This window comes from Callospermophilus lateralis, chromosome 1 (assembly GCF_048772815.1).
Source record: "Callospermophilus lateralis isolate mCalLat2 chromosome 1, mCalLat2.hap1, whole genome shotgun sequence".
Taxonomy (NCBI): domain Eukaryota; kingdom Metazoa; phylum Chordata; class Mammalia; order Rodentia; family Sciuridae; genus Callospermophilus; species Callospermophilus lateralis.
In genome coordinates this window covers 202,320,847-202,335,323 of record NC_135305.1, presented here as the reverse complement: position 1 = coordinate 202,335,323, position 14,477 = coordinate 202,320,847, and the positions used below count along the sequence as shown (strand labels likewise).

The 14,477-nt window shown below is 43.3% G+C and overlaps 1 protein-coding gene across 1 annotated transcript in view; it reads right to left on the bottom strand.

Moving 5' to 3' along the window:
- Myrip (myosin VIIA and Rab interacting protein) overlaps positions 1 to 8,585 on the bottom strand; it is an 85,418-nt gene extending 76,833 nt beyond the window's left edge. Inside the window, exons 1-2 of the mRNA XM_076869264.2 lie at positions 8,515 to 8,585; positions 2,242 to 2,322 (exon numbers count right to left, since the gene is read on the bottom strand). The gene's annotated coding sequence lies outside the window, so the exon portion shown is untranslated. The remainder of the gene's footprint in view (positions 1 to 2,241; positions 2,323 to 8,514) is intronic.
- Between the last annotated feature and the right edge of the window lie 5,892 nt (positions 8,586 to 14,477).

The following is a 14,477-nucleotide window of genomic DNA, read 5'->3' as shown; positions in this document are numbered from 1 at the left end:
GAAGTAGAAGAGGGTTTGTTAAGTGACATGATGTTTGGTTTTATGTGTTACTTGGCTAGGTCATTGTATCTAGTTATTTAATCAAGCATTAATCTATGTATTTCTTTGAAGTTATTTTGTAGATGTGGTTAATGTCTACAATCAACTGACTTTATGTAAAGTAGATTACCCTCAGCAATGTGGGTGAGCCTAATTCAATCTGTTGAAAGGTCTCAGAGCAAACACCTATATTTCCCAGGGAAGAAATTGTATGTAAGGACTGCATCATACACTCCTGCCTGAATTTTCAGACTGCTGGCCTACCCTAAGGATTTCAGGTTCGCCAGGCCCCAATGACTGCAAGAGATAGTTCCTTGAAATGCATCTCTCTGTGTATGTGTCTACATACCCATATGGCTCCCATTGGTTCTGTTTCTCTGGCGAACTCTGTCTGATATAATGGTCACTGAGATTAATATTAATACAGAAGAATTTCATGCTCATACCATGAGCCTCAGAGTGGAAAGAAAAGGCTGAGATTAGAAACAGAGGCGGTAGGCAATGGGTGGACGGGTAGAAGTGGGGAAAGAAACTGAGGAAAAGATGACTCTCGTTGGTGGACCTAAGGGGCTAAGGGGCTTGATTTGGATATGCCGAGGTTAAGAATCCTATAGGATCATTGTGTCCTAATGACTAAGCATTAGATTTCTGAGTCTAGAACTCTGGGTTGAAACCAAGGCTGGGCATTTCAGGGTCAGCGACAAACAGCCGTGCACTGAGGCCATATGATAGCATGTGGTAGCCCTTGGGGATGTTACTGGCAGTAAGGGTGACTGAAGATAGAGTCTTCATGAGAATTTTCAGGAAAGATTCGTCTGTCTGTCTATCTATCCATCCATCCATCCATCTATCTCTTATGGAAACTGGGTCATACGATTATGGAGACTGTCAAGTTCCATGATGCAAGCGGAAGTCCCAGGAAGGCAGGTGGTATATCCAGTCTAAGTCTGAAGGCCTAAGAATTGTGGAAGTCATTTGCCTAAGCCCTGAAGTCTGAAAGCTTTAGAAGTTCTTAAGTCTGAGGGCAGGAGGGCATGAATGCCTCAGCTCCAGAAGAGTGAGTGAATTTACCCTTCTACCATCTTGTTCTGTCGAGCACTGTTATGTTCTGGATATGAGGTGTCCCCCCAAACTTCCCGTGTTAATGCAGTAATACTTGGGAGGTGAAATGACTGGATTGTGAGAGTGATAACTGGGTGGTAACTGTAGACAAGAGGGGCCTGGTTGGAGGAGGTGGGTCACTGGGGGTGTGTCCTGGAAAGGTTCATCTTCCCTGATACCCCTTCCTCCTTCCTTCTCTCTACTTCCTGACCCCACCTTGAGCTAAGCAGCTTTCATCCATCCAGCCCTTTGGCCATGATGCTCTACCTCACCTTGGGCCCAAAGCAATGGAACTAGCAGAGATGGACTAAACCTCTCAAACCAAAATAAACTTTTCCTCCTCTAAATCCTTCTTGTCAGGTGTTTTGGTCTTGGCAATGCAAAGTGGACTACACACAGGTCCTCAAGGGATTGGAGGATGCCCACCCACATTGCTAAGTGGATCTTTACTCCATCAACTGATTCAAATGCTAAACTCTTCTAAAAACACCCTCACAGATGCACTCAGGAATACTGTCTTACAGGCGGCCTGAGACCTCCTTAGTTGAGTAGACATGAGGAATTAATCCTACAGAACCCAGAGAAAGAACAGAGACGGCGCAGAGGAGCTGTGGGCCTCCCACAGGAGGCGGATGATTCAGGAGGCACTGGTTATCAATGTCTAGTACTTTAGAGAGGAGGCAAATTGATTTTATCCTATTAGAAGTTTGTTTCACTTTAACTATTGCTCTAGAGAGCAATTATATTGATACCAACAAGTAGAAGGTAATCAGTAGTTTATACTTTCTTTATAGGGCACCATATTTTAATGAGATGCACAGGTGAATGGATTATTATGTTCCAACTCCAGAACATTAACTAGTGGATTGTAAAATATCCAATGATCGGGTGGTGAACACAGCTCTCTAGGCCATGCTTGGGATATACTCACCTATTTTGATGATGGATTCTTCCAAATAGCAATAAGAAGACTCATACAGACTAACACATAGCAATAAATGGTGGCATTGGGGTGTGGATACGACTGGGAGACCCTGACAGTCTGATGGTGTTTATATTCCTCCAACTTCCCAGGAGCTGTGATCTCTTAAGCAACCTTACCTTCTGACTGCCTATAAAATGTTGAGTCACTGCCTGAAATGCTTCCTTCATTCTCCAGGTTAGACTCAAAAAAGCCTCCTCCTAAAGGAGAGAGAGAGAGAGAGAGAGAGAGAGAGAGAGAGAGAGAGAGAGAGAGAGAAAATGATTAGCCTTCAGCAATCAATGAGTACTGATGTGCTGAGTCCTGGAATTGGCAGCAGACCATGACACACTTTTGATTGTCTGTCTTGCAAATAGATTGAGAGAGTCACTGGGTCCTACAGTGATGATCCAATCTTGGACCTATGTTTTTTTTCTTCTCACACTGATTTCTGGACATCCCCTGCAACTTTCTTCCAATACATTTTCCTATGGTTTGAATGTTTGTTCCCTCCTGAACTCATGTTGAACTTTAATCCCCAAATGCAACAGTGTAGGGAGGTGGGGCCTAGTGAGAGGTGATTAGGTCCTGAGGGCTCCACCCTCATAGGTGGATTGATGCTGTTACAATAGGAGTGGGTTGGCCTTTGCAAGCAGGCTTGTTATCATGGAGGGCTCCTCTTGCTCTCTTGGCCTCTCACCTGTGATCTCCTGCTGTGTTCCACCTTCTACCATGGATGACATGTTCTTAGACTTCTCAGCCTCCAGAACTGTGAGCCAAATAGACTCCTATTGTTTATGCATCGCCCTGTCTCAGGTATTTTGATAGAGCAACACAAAACAGACTGAGATTCCTTTAAGGCAATATGGAGTCAAAGGCAGAACCACATATCAAAGTCTGAGAAATGTGAAGTCAGCTCCTGGACATGAAAATTACTAGTTGTGTGACCTTGAGCAAGTTACTTCTCTTCTCTAACATGTGACTTCCTTACCAGAAAAACAGGAGTATCAATTCTACTCTCTGATGTGTGAAGAGACAGTCCACACATCATTAGCTAGAGGCCATGGCATCCATCCAAACAGAGGCCTTTAGCTAATGATTTAATGGTGGTAATTTTCTTCTGCAGAAAAGAATCCACATGAAGCAAACCCAGAATGAGCCAGGTAAGCCTGGTATTCAGTCTCCTAAGACCTACTGCCACTTCTCTCAAGTGAACACATAACCCTGGTCTTCATTCCAGTCTGGGAAGAGCAACTGGCTAAGACCTTTTTTAAGCCCTCTTTCTGGATAAGGATTGTTAACCTGTGCTCCCATAATAACTCATCAGCTGAGATCTCTGGAGGTGAGGATAATGGCTTTTCTTTCTTTAATCACTGTACCTCAGAGCCCAAGATAGCAACTAGACATCAGGTGACTCTAAAAATTAAAAATAAATATATTTTGAATTAGATGCTGGTGGAAGACACAGACAAAACCCAAGAAAATAAACATGGACCTACATTCCTTAGCTCCAAAGGGGGCAAATGCCATTGATCCCAGGCCAAATAGGCTGTCATGGAAGCATCCTCAGGGAAACACTGAAGGTATTGGCTGTGGATATTTGTAGTGGGTTTGGTAGGCTACTGCTGTCTTTAGGAAATAAATCATTAGTGGGCAGCCTATCATCGTAATTCAGTCTGACCATATGTCACACTCTGTGTTTGGGTTTTTTTCCTGAAGTCCATCTACTCTAGCTCTGTGACCTGAGAAAGAAACTCTCTCTCCCTGTGTCTCAGTTTCCTTACTTTGAAAATAAAGTTTTTGGATAAGCCATGTCTGCAGTTCCCAGTCTGTCTGTGTGAGAATGGTTCTCTTTGGCAAAACCTCATTCAGCATTCATTCACTCATCTTGCAAATAAATAGTCCACAGGTATCTACTAGGTGTCTGAGCTTGAACTAGCATTAGGGGTACATTGGTGAGCAAAGGTGGAAACCCTCCCTGCCCCGAACAATCTTGAGAATATTGTGTAGTCAAAGACTTGCATAAATAAGTAGCAAGTGGTAGATATGTTAAGTGCTCTGAAGGGGCAGTTAACAGTATAGTGAAAATGTTCAGCAGGAAAGACAGTTCTAGTCTGTGAGAACCAGCCAATAGGTATGGGAAGGTGGGAGATCAGCATGGGCAGAGCAAACAGCTGGTGCAGAGACTGACAGTAGGAGAGCATGGTGCATCTGGGGACCCAACAGAGAGGCAGCATGGCTGGGCTGAGAGAGGAGAGGGCATACAGGTAACGTGAACTGGGACACAGGCCTTACAGGTCCCGATGGCCACATTAGTGCTTGGATCTTAATCCCAATAGCTTTATGAAGCCTTCAGTGGCAACTGAAGGCTTCATAAAGCTATTGACACAGGTGACCTCTGTGTTCTGATTTGTGTCTCTGAAATGTGCTGTGGCTGCTGTGTGGAGAACAGCGTGGGAGGGCCAGAGGTTGGGTATAGAGTTGAGGAAGCCCACTTTCTGGGGTTCACCTGTGATGAGCAGGAGTAGCAGGGTGGTAAGTGGAGGAAAATGCAGTGAAGGGAGAGTTTAGGAAATGGGAGAGACTGGGGTGTGTTCATAAATTAATAGGAAGGGCCCAGTTAAGAGTTTGAAGCCCCGCACAGTGGCGCACTCCTGTAATCCCAGCAGCTCAGGAGGTCGAGGCAGGAGGATCATGAGTTCAAAGCTAGCCTCAGCAAGTTAGCAAGGCTCTAAGCAACTTAGCAAGACCCTATCTCTAAATACAATATAAACAAGGGCTGGGGATTAGGCTCAGTGATTGTAGTGCTCCAGTGTTCAATCCCCAGTACCAAAAAAAGAGAAAGAAAGGCAAGCAGTAACATTCAGGCCTTCCTGGTGGGATCAGATGTAGAGAACAAGGCAGGGGGCAGATCACAGAGCAGAGGGACAGTGGCTCTCACTACAGGAGCACAGAAGGGGGAGACAAGACAGTCCCTGGTGTGCCCCATTTGCCAGGGGTGGTAGAAGGTGAGGTCACTTGTTGAGAGGATGAGGACAGAGATCTGAAGACGTCTTTGGGGGGCCTGAGCTTCTCAGAGGATAAGCTGAAGTTCTGTATGACTTTCTCTCTGTTTCCCTTTAATTTCATAGGTAGGAGCATTGGTGTCATTTAGGATGATGTGATTTTCCCCAACGGCAGAAAACCATCAAATTGTTCCTCAAAACACTGACACAGCAGCCACACGACATCAAACCACTGCTCCTCGTGAGTGGAAGGAACCTCTGATGTCATGTGGCTTAGTATTTTCAAAAGATCACATGTGTCAATCAAATTCCAGATGAAAGGTGCAATAGACCCTTTCTGGAATCATGTCAAAAACAGATCAAGAGTGGTAATAAATAAAAGCAGAGTTTATTTTTCCACTTCATTTATCTAATACTAAATAAAAATGTCTTTGGATTGTCTGATAATTAAGTATATTAATAATGGCTGCTTTTACCTTTCCAGGTAGTGCTTCTTTTTTAGAATAACTACTAAAAATGTCGTGCTGGGACTATCAATAAGCGCTCACTACCACTGGGCATTATATTATTTATAAATGTGTTCATTTATTTATCTGATTTCTCTATTAGAAATTTATTATCCCAACACTTCAACCGGGAGGGCACATAGTAGGTGTTCAGTAAATGTTACTAAAGTAATGAATACGAGCTGCATTCCCAACCCTAAATGAATGGGTCCCCTTTTGGGTCTAACCTGGTCATTTGATATGGGCTGCAAAAATAGGAGTACGGGTAGCTGGGGAAGGTTGGGGAGGGGTTGATGGCAGGACAAAGTGAGCATGTGATGGGGAGCCTGGAAGATACTGTGGACTTCATGAATTTTCCATGGACTAAGTGTTTTCTGGGAAAGTACACTGGCCCATGTAATGGAGATGTGTCATAAACAAGAGGAGTTTTACAATGAGTGTCCTGGATGCATTGTGCACTGATGGTTTTGCCGATTATATTTTGGCAATGAAAATAAGTGCCCTTGGATGGAGCTGAAGATTGAAACATCTTATTCAGAACTCTGCTGAACTAATTATGGTGAAGTTCTAACTGAGGTTCTTAGTCTTGGATGTACCTTAAAATAACCCAGGGAACTTTAAAAAAATATGTATATTGGCTCACCTCTGGAATTTCAGAATTAATTGACAGCGGGTGGAAGACGATCCTGGGCACTTGAATTTTTTTCCAAAGCTGCCTAGGTAATTCTAATGCCTCATCAGGATTGAGGATGGCAACCCTAAATGGGTGTTAGGTGACAGGTAAAGCTAATGCTAATGACTCCCCAGTGATTGCACATAACCAAGAAGCCTCTAAGGCACTGGAGGATTTTTTCCAAACTTGAGTACCTAACTTTCCTCATGGCTTGTAGAACACATTGCATTATTTTCTGATCATGGCTTCACAGATTTGAGTGCTTCTTCACTAACTGTCTACTATCTGCTTGTCTCCATTTTTATCAAAAGGAAGTCTTAGTTTGAAGGAAGATACCCATCTTTATTTTTTATTTTTTTCCTAGTACAGGGGATTGAATCCAGAGCCTTGTGCATGCTGAGAATATGCTCTGCCACTGAGCTACATCCCCAGTCATACCCTTCATTTTAAATCAACTGATTCCAGTATTTCCATGAAGTGTCTCTTTATGCATAAAATGCTAAGATTGGACTAGTGCAATATAGAGAACATAAAGAATTGGGCCAGGCTTTGGGAACGCAGACATAAAGAAGCTTTCACCTGTGTACCATGGGGACACCTGAATGTACATGGTGGACACTGACTGAGCTGCAGATGACAGGAGATGAATCCTAGTGGGTCCAGCACCTAATCTCCTTCAGTTGTGGAGATACTTATTCCCAGAAAATGATTCTCCTTTCAAAATGCCACTTGTATTTTGAAAACCCTGCATTAGCCCACGTGGGATTCATGTCTGCCTTCTCTACGTGTGGGGCCTTAGAGAGAAAGGGAAAGAAATTGGAATTGTGTTCTGTTCTTATAGAACTCCCCACACATGTTTGCTCTTCTTCTTAATTTGCATGAAGTGGTAGAAAACGCTTAGGAGATTTAAATGTGGTGTCATAAAGCCAGTACCTAAGGCAGACCAGGGTGCACAAGGGAGGAAAGAGAGGAAGGGATATAAATGAGTGAATGAATTCTGTTCTGGAAACTTCTTCAGATATCTGTTTGAGTCAAAAAACTGTTAATAGGGCTGGGGTGTGGCTCAGCGGTAGAGTGCTCGCCTGGCGGGCAGGAGGCACTGGGTTGGATCCTCAGCACCACATAAATGTAAAGATACTGTGTTCACCTAAAACTAAAAAATAAATATTAAAAAAAACCCTGTTAACAGCATTACTTTAAAATTTTATTTCTTTTTTGCTTGGTGAAAAACTTTTAGAAAAATAAGTAAAAAGAAGATAAAAATAACACGTGGAAAACCCTTGGCTGCTCTCAGCTCTAGGCTTCCTGAGGAGTTTGAAAGACAGCGAGTCTAACAACGACCACAAAAGGCCCTAATGATTCTCTGAGTTTAATACCTCCATCCTATTTCCCTCGTTATCTAAGTGGCTGGCATATTTTTAGATAAGACACAACCAAAGGCTTTACTGAGAATACAACAATGTAAAATAATGATGGCAAGAAAGCTCCAAATGAGATGGATGAGATTTTTTTTTTTCTTTCCTTGTTTCTCATGGACAAAAAGCATTTACCTGTGTCAGCAGAGTGATGGAAAAAATATGCATCTAGATATAAAAAAACATCCTTTTTAAGAGGACATGCTGTTCATAATATTTTTTTTCCTACAGGTTGGTCTACTAAGGTATAAAGAACATAATCTCTCATTCTAATTAACTTTGGTGTCATGATGGTATGAAAACAGCATAGGTAGAAAGTCACCCTTCAGCTCTCCTAGGAGGATGTTGATGCTCTGGTAAGTTCCCCATGACATCAGACTCTGGGTCTGGTAAGAATAGACTTTTGGGGTATAGGAAGAAGAGAAAGACAGGGACACAGCCTCAGAGTGTGGACCTCGTCTCTCTCAACCAAATGAAAACGACTTTCAACTGTTTTAGTCATCGGGGAATGATGAGCAAGAAACTTTCATCTCCAGGGATCCAGAATTACAATGTCCATAGTTTGCAGAAATATTTTGGTCTTCCTGGCTCCTACCATGGCAGCTCTAGCCCATTTGGGATGTTGGGACCCAAAGTCAAGTTTTAACCCTGTCTGGTACCTTTCCTTCTCTTTCTGCTGCTCACTAACACCTGATCTTCAAGCAAATCTCTCTGTTTCACATAAGTGTGCTCCAGTGTGCAGGAGCTCCAGGCCGGGCCTTCTTCCAAACTGTCCACCCACCAAACACTCCCAAGCCGCAGACAGCCAGGGTACCTAGAATGTCCAAGCTGGCACCGCTCTCCAGCCGGTGTTTCCGGTACAGGTTTTTTAGGACCTTGGCACTGCCGAAGCGCTTGAAGCGGCTCTTCACATTATTGTAGAACCATTCCAGAGACTGAGTCCTCAGAAGTCTGGGGAAACAGAGAATTAGGATTATTAAGTGGTGAACTGTAAAATCGCATTAGGCCCCTTGCCTTAGGAAGTAGTGTTTATTTTTTGCTTTAGTTTCTCAGCCCCTTGAATCTGGGCTGGCTTTATCACTTGGTCTGATCATATAGAGCCGCAAAGTGATGTCGGATCCTTCTCTTGCTGCTCTTGGGAATCCTGTAAACTTATGTGAAGAAGCCCAAGCTGGCCTGCTGTGAGATGCCATGAGAGACACTAGGCAGCTCAATTATCCCTCTTGTCCCGGCCATAGCCAGACAATCCTCAGAAAGGTGAGTGAAGCCATTGACTGCCAGTTGACTAGAGAGGCCTGAGATGAGTGACCCTAGGTGAGACCGTCCATCCAAGTCCATCCCAAGAACAAGCCAATAAATGCTTGCTATTTTACTGTTTTGGGTTGGTTCATTACACAGAAAAGCTAACGGGTCCATCTACTTGATGGCAGCTTTATACTTGACACTTTCATTGCATTAAAAGTTTGAATCCAGCCTGGGAAAATAAAAAACATAAGTGAAATAGCAAAGTTCCCCAGCCTCAACCCCAATCAATGAAGCACTGAGGGAAAACCATTTCTTGGTTAGCACTGCAATGGCGCGTATGAAACATTTTGACAAGATTCTTCTCTTTTATGCAGATAAGAACATACTTCTAAATTCCTCCATTTTAAGGAAAGCTTTTGTTGTTATTTTTTCTTATTATGAATGTAATGACAAATCCTCATTTTAGAAAATTCAGAAAAATGAAACGAAATATAAAGGATTTCAGTTCAATAGAGGTACAAGCACACATTTATCAGCTCTCTTTTCTTTCCCAAACTCCAGAGAAATGACAGAAGATGTTGAAGGGGAAAGCAATGTATAAAAAGTATGGGGAGTGAGGGCAGAATCAGAGATTTTGACAAATTCCTGGAAATTCGGAGTGAATGAGAGTGTACAGGTAACAGAGAAGGCCATCCTTCAACATAGAAAGAAGAACTCAATTCTTTGGATTGTCCAGTTTTGAGTGGGGTGATTTAGAGAGCAGGACAAAAATATAGCATTCAGAAAAGGATGCTGAATGGTTATGTAGAAAAAAGTGCGGTCACTTGGCCCCACCATTTTTCTCAAAAAAAGTGGGGGGGGGGCATTTGGTCCAAGGATGATTTGTCTTAGGCCATAAATAGAAAGCAGTTTTCTGTGGAAATTGCACAATCTACTGGAGAAGAGTTAGGACTCCAATATGGAGGTTAACATCACATAGGTTCCCCATCAATAACATGGAGATGATGGCCTCATAAGGTTATTTTGACAACTAAAAGACATAACAGAAGCATTAAGGTACCTGGCATTAAAAAGGGCTTGAAAATTTCTTATAATGACTTTACAAAGACGAGTCCCTTCCTTATACATGTGTAAACTGAGATTAGTGTCTTGCCCCAGGGAGCCAGCACTTGTGTAGGGATTTAAAATATGGAAGCTCTTAGCTCTCTTAGTGGTGCACACCTATAATTCCAGGTACTTAGGAGGCTGAGGCAAGAAGATCACAAATTCAAGGCCAGACCCAGCAACTTAGTAAGACCCTATCTCAAAATAAAGATAAAAAAGGGCAGGCAGTGTAGCTCAGTGGTAGAGTACTTGTTTAGCATGTGCAAGGCCCTGGATGCGGTCCCCATCATTAGCACATACACATACAAAATGGGAACTCTCAACCATGCACACGTGGTACCCACAGGCACCCAGTGTAAACAGGGACAGGCTCCAGTTAATTTTCTGTAGCATTTCAATTTGTTACAAAAAGCATCTGTCATTTTGATTAAAAACTCCAAAAGTTATTTTCAGAATTTAGAATGATTTAACAGAAAAGAAAGAAAATGCAGGAAAGCTAGTCCCTTAAAAATCGTAACCTCTGGGGATGAGGTTTATTTGAGCTTTACAAGCACCAAGAAAATGCAGGAAAGAAAGTTTCAGCCTGGCTGTCTCCTCATAACTGTCCCCTGAGCGGCTGGCCACAGCAAGGACATGCTGGAGGGTACTCTCTGTTGCTGGAGGGGTTTACACTGGTATTGGGGGACAGTTGTTGCTTTCCCCCAAACCAATTCTTCTGACACGAAGGACATTTCTTTTTCCTATAGGATCCTCCGTCCCCTCTCCCCAACTTGGTCTTTGTGGTGGAAGGGTCTTCTCACCCGCTCAGAATCAGGGTTTGTCCTTTTGCTGCCCTGGCTCTATGCAGAAGGGAAGATTAGAGTTGCTGGGGTCATCTTTCCCATCACTTTGAAATAGTCATGGTTTTCTGAATAAAATTTAGGACCTGAGTTTGAGATGCCCAACACATGCCCTGGTGAGTATTTCTGAACAAGAGCAGATCTGACACTGGAAAGGGACAGGATGCAGATATGAGCCAACAAATTCTGAACCGCCCCCCCCCACCCCCACTTTTTTTTTTTTCATGTGAACATTTTGAGTTGAGTTTCTATTATTTGCAACCAAGAGTCCTAATGCTGAGTTCTAAGTTCCAGATAGCCCTAAAAGACTATGGTTGGATCATCAGACAAGTTCTCCATTCACTGTTTACAAACACTTCGGGCCATTCAGAAGCCCTCTGTCTTAGACCTGTTCTTGAACAGCCAAACTGCTGCTTCTCAGCCTTAATAAGCAACAGGTGAGGTGGCTTAGGAAGGGTGGGAGGTAAAAGAATTTTCATTGACAACTGCTTATTGTTTCAAAGATTCCAAGAATCATCCCTGAGGATGATTCTGCAAACTCTGTGTAGTCTCACAAACTGAAGCATGATCATTTCTTACGGACTAAACATTTAAAAATTTCTGAAAATATTTTAAACATTAAAAAAAATGTATGTAGTGGTAAACACCTGTAATCCCAATGACTCCAGAGTCTGAGACAGGAAGATTACAAATTTGAGGCTGGCCTTGGAAATTTAGTAAAAACTTGACTATAAACAAACAAACAAACAAACAAACAAACAAATAAATAAACAGGCCGAGGTTGTAGCTCAGTGGCAGAGTGCCCCTCGGTTAAAAAAGGAAAAATCAACAGCGAAAATTTATCAATCACTACATAGGTGGAATGGATTACTTTTAGTCTTTGGACCTGAAGTGTCCTCATCTGCAAACTGGGGTATTAACTTATAGGGGTCGAGAAATAAATGACTAAGTCAAGAGTGTCCAGAGGAAGGCCAGAGCTCTAGTGCCTACTTGGTACTAGAGCCATTGAATCTGAGTGTGAGTGAGCACATCTTTTTAGCATGGAATTTGGACACCTGTCCTGTGCCAAATACCTCAAATGGGTGGTTGGTTCTTAGTATGGGGTACATGTCCCCACAGGAGACATAGCATAATCTTTTGGCTGGAGAATTTTTTCTTGAACTTACATGTTTTTGGAAATTCTGATAAGACCTCCTAATGGCCTCCCTCTGCCTCTACCTTACTCCATTCCTATGGAGATTAAGTGTAATGAAGGATATTTCTGGTGAGGCAGAAAACAAGACAGAAAATAACAGACCACCAAATGATGAGAATACACATCTGACACAGATGTGTGACCAGACCTGTCGTCTGAGAACTCAAATAATTGTCAAGGCAATAAGAAAGTGCCCTGGAAGTCAGAGGCTGGGGACACTCATCTTACTATTGAAAGTATCCCTGAAGGATGGAGCAGGAGTGACAGTTCCAGGACAGGCTGGCGAGCCCTGGGAATTATGCGGGGAAAGCACAGAATTGTGGATAAAGGTGAGCTTCTGGCCCAGAGAGAATGGAGTTCAAATTCTGGCTCTCTTGCTTTCCCAAAGTGTCACGTCAGACAAGTTAGTCCAGCCCTTGGTGCCTTGGTCCCCAGCAAAATAGAAATAACAACTGTGACTCCTCTACCAGTTGTGGAGGGTTAGCGACAGAATGTGAAGCATGTAGCAGACTTTCTGCATAAAATCACTGTTCAATGTGAAATATGGGTTATTAGTAGCATCATTCATTAAAGGCACAGGTTCCGATCCCAGCTCTGCCACCTGTTAGCTGTGATTTGGGGAAAGGCACTTAACCTCTGTGTTCTGTTTCCTTACCTGGAAAACAAGGGATGATAAGGGTTCAATGGGGTTTTGTGAGCCATGGATGGTAGAGTCCATGGAAAGTGCTCATTCTTGACACAGTGAAAGCAACTACTAAGTCCACCAACCTCAAGAGTGCTTTCGAGGAGGAAGTTCATGCAGATGGGGAGGGGGAAGGGTCAGGTGTCCTACAGTGAGTGTGGCTAAGGAAGTGGGTGACCAGAAAGCTGCAGTTTGGGTGGGCAGGTGAGGCTCCCTTTTCCTGCTGTGGACAAACAGTAGGAGGTAGGCCCGCATGCCTACTTATCTCCCTTTCACAGATCCAGCAGCTGGCTGCCTTCTGGTTCCCAAGTAGTCCATTACTTTCATTATGGGGATTTGTACTCTGTGAAGTTTGCACAGGCCTATCTGTCCTAATAGTCCAGAAATGCCATCCTGGGACTCTCCCAGGAAGCACTTGTATGTGTCCCTAAGAATGTTCACTAAGGCATCGCCTGTGTAGAAAAAGATGCAAACAACCATGGCTCATTCATTCTCTTTTCATCCACTTACTTGCTCATTCATCAAATATATACTGGGCACCCACCATAAGCCAGGTGCTGATGTGAACACGGCACAGTGGATGAGGCTCCCAGTCTCAGGGTGTTTATTCACTAGTGCAAGGGGCAGGAAGTTAAGTGAAAAAAAACAAGATACATTCTACATCAGGGGGAGTAATTGCCATGAGAAGAATGCAGTGGGATCGGAGAAGTGACGGTGACTGGGTGGGGAAGGAGTGCTGTTCCATGCAAGGTGGTCAGGGAAGTGCTCTCTGGTAAGGTGGTTTTTTTTTTTGAAAAGAGATAAGATGGGGTGAGTGGAATTGGGGGCAAGCGCCCTCTAGGTGCAGGAGTGGGAAGTGCAAAGGCTCTGGGGGCCTGCGTGTGCTCTGCACGTCTGAGGGACAAGGAGGACACTGTGGCTGGATTGAAGTGAGAGGCACAGAATCCCTCCATCAGACAATGGGGAAATAAACCGGGATTATTCACTTTGTTAAGGGATCACACAGCAGTATTAAGTGAAGAAGCCCAATCTATCTTTTTTAATATGTCTAACCTTAAAAGGAACCCGTCAGAACACTAGGTACAGCACTATGCCATTAGTGAAAATGAAAAATATCATACAGGGCAATTTTAGACATGTTTTTGTCAGACGTAAGTTGTAAAACCAAATAACATGCCTAGGAACAATACATCCTGTTTCAGGAAGGAAAGGAAATGGAGTCCGAAAAGAGCTCACAATGGAGCTTTAATGATACCAATAACTTTTCATCTCCTGGACATGAGTTCTGGTGATGCTAGGGGTTGGAATTTAAATGTCTCCCCAAGGCTCAGGTGTGGAAGGCTTGGTCTCCAGTGCAGCAGAGTTCAGAGGTGTGGCTTTGGGAGGTGTGGTTAGATAATGGGGGCTCTGACCTCATGGGTGGATTCATGCATTTATGGACTCATGGCTTAATGGGTTTGGGGACAAGGGCTTTATTATAAAAGCAAGTTCTCTGTTTCCTCACACCATGATGTGAACAGTTTTTCTGTGCCACTTGGTCCTCACTACAGACCTGGACAAAAGAGCCGAGCGACCATGGACTGACCCTCTGAAACTGTGAGTCAAAATAAATCTTTCCTCTTTTTAAGCTGATTATCTCAGGTATTGCGTCTCAGTGATACAAAGCTGACTAATGCAGGTGGGTTCAGGAGAGTCATCAAATCTGGATGATT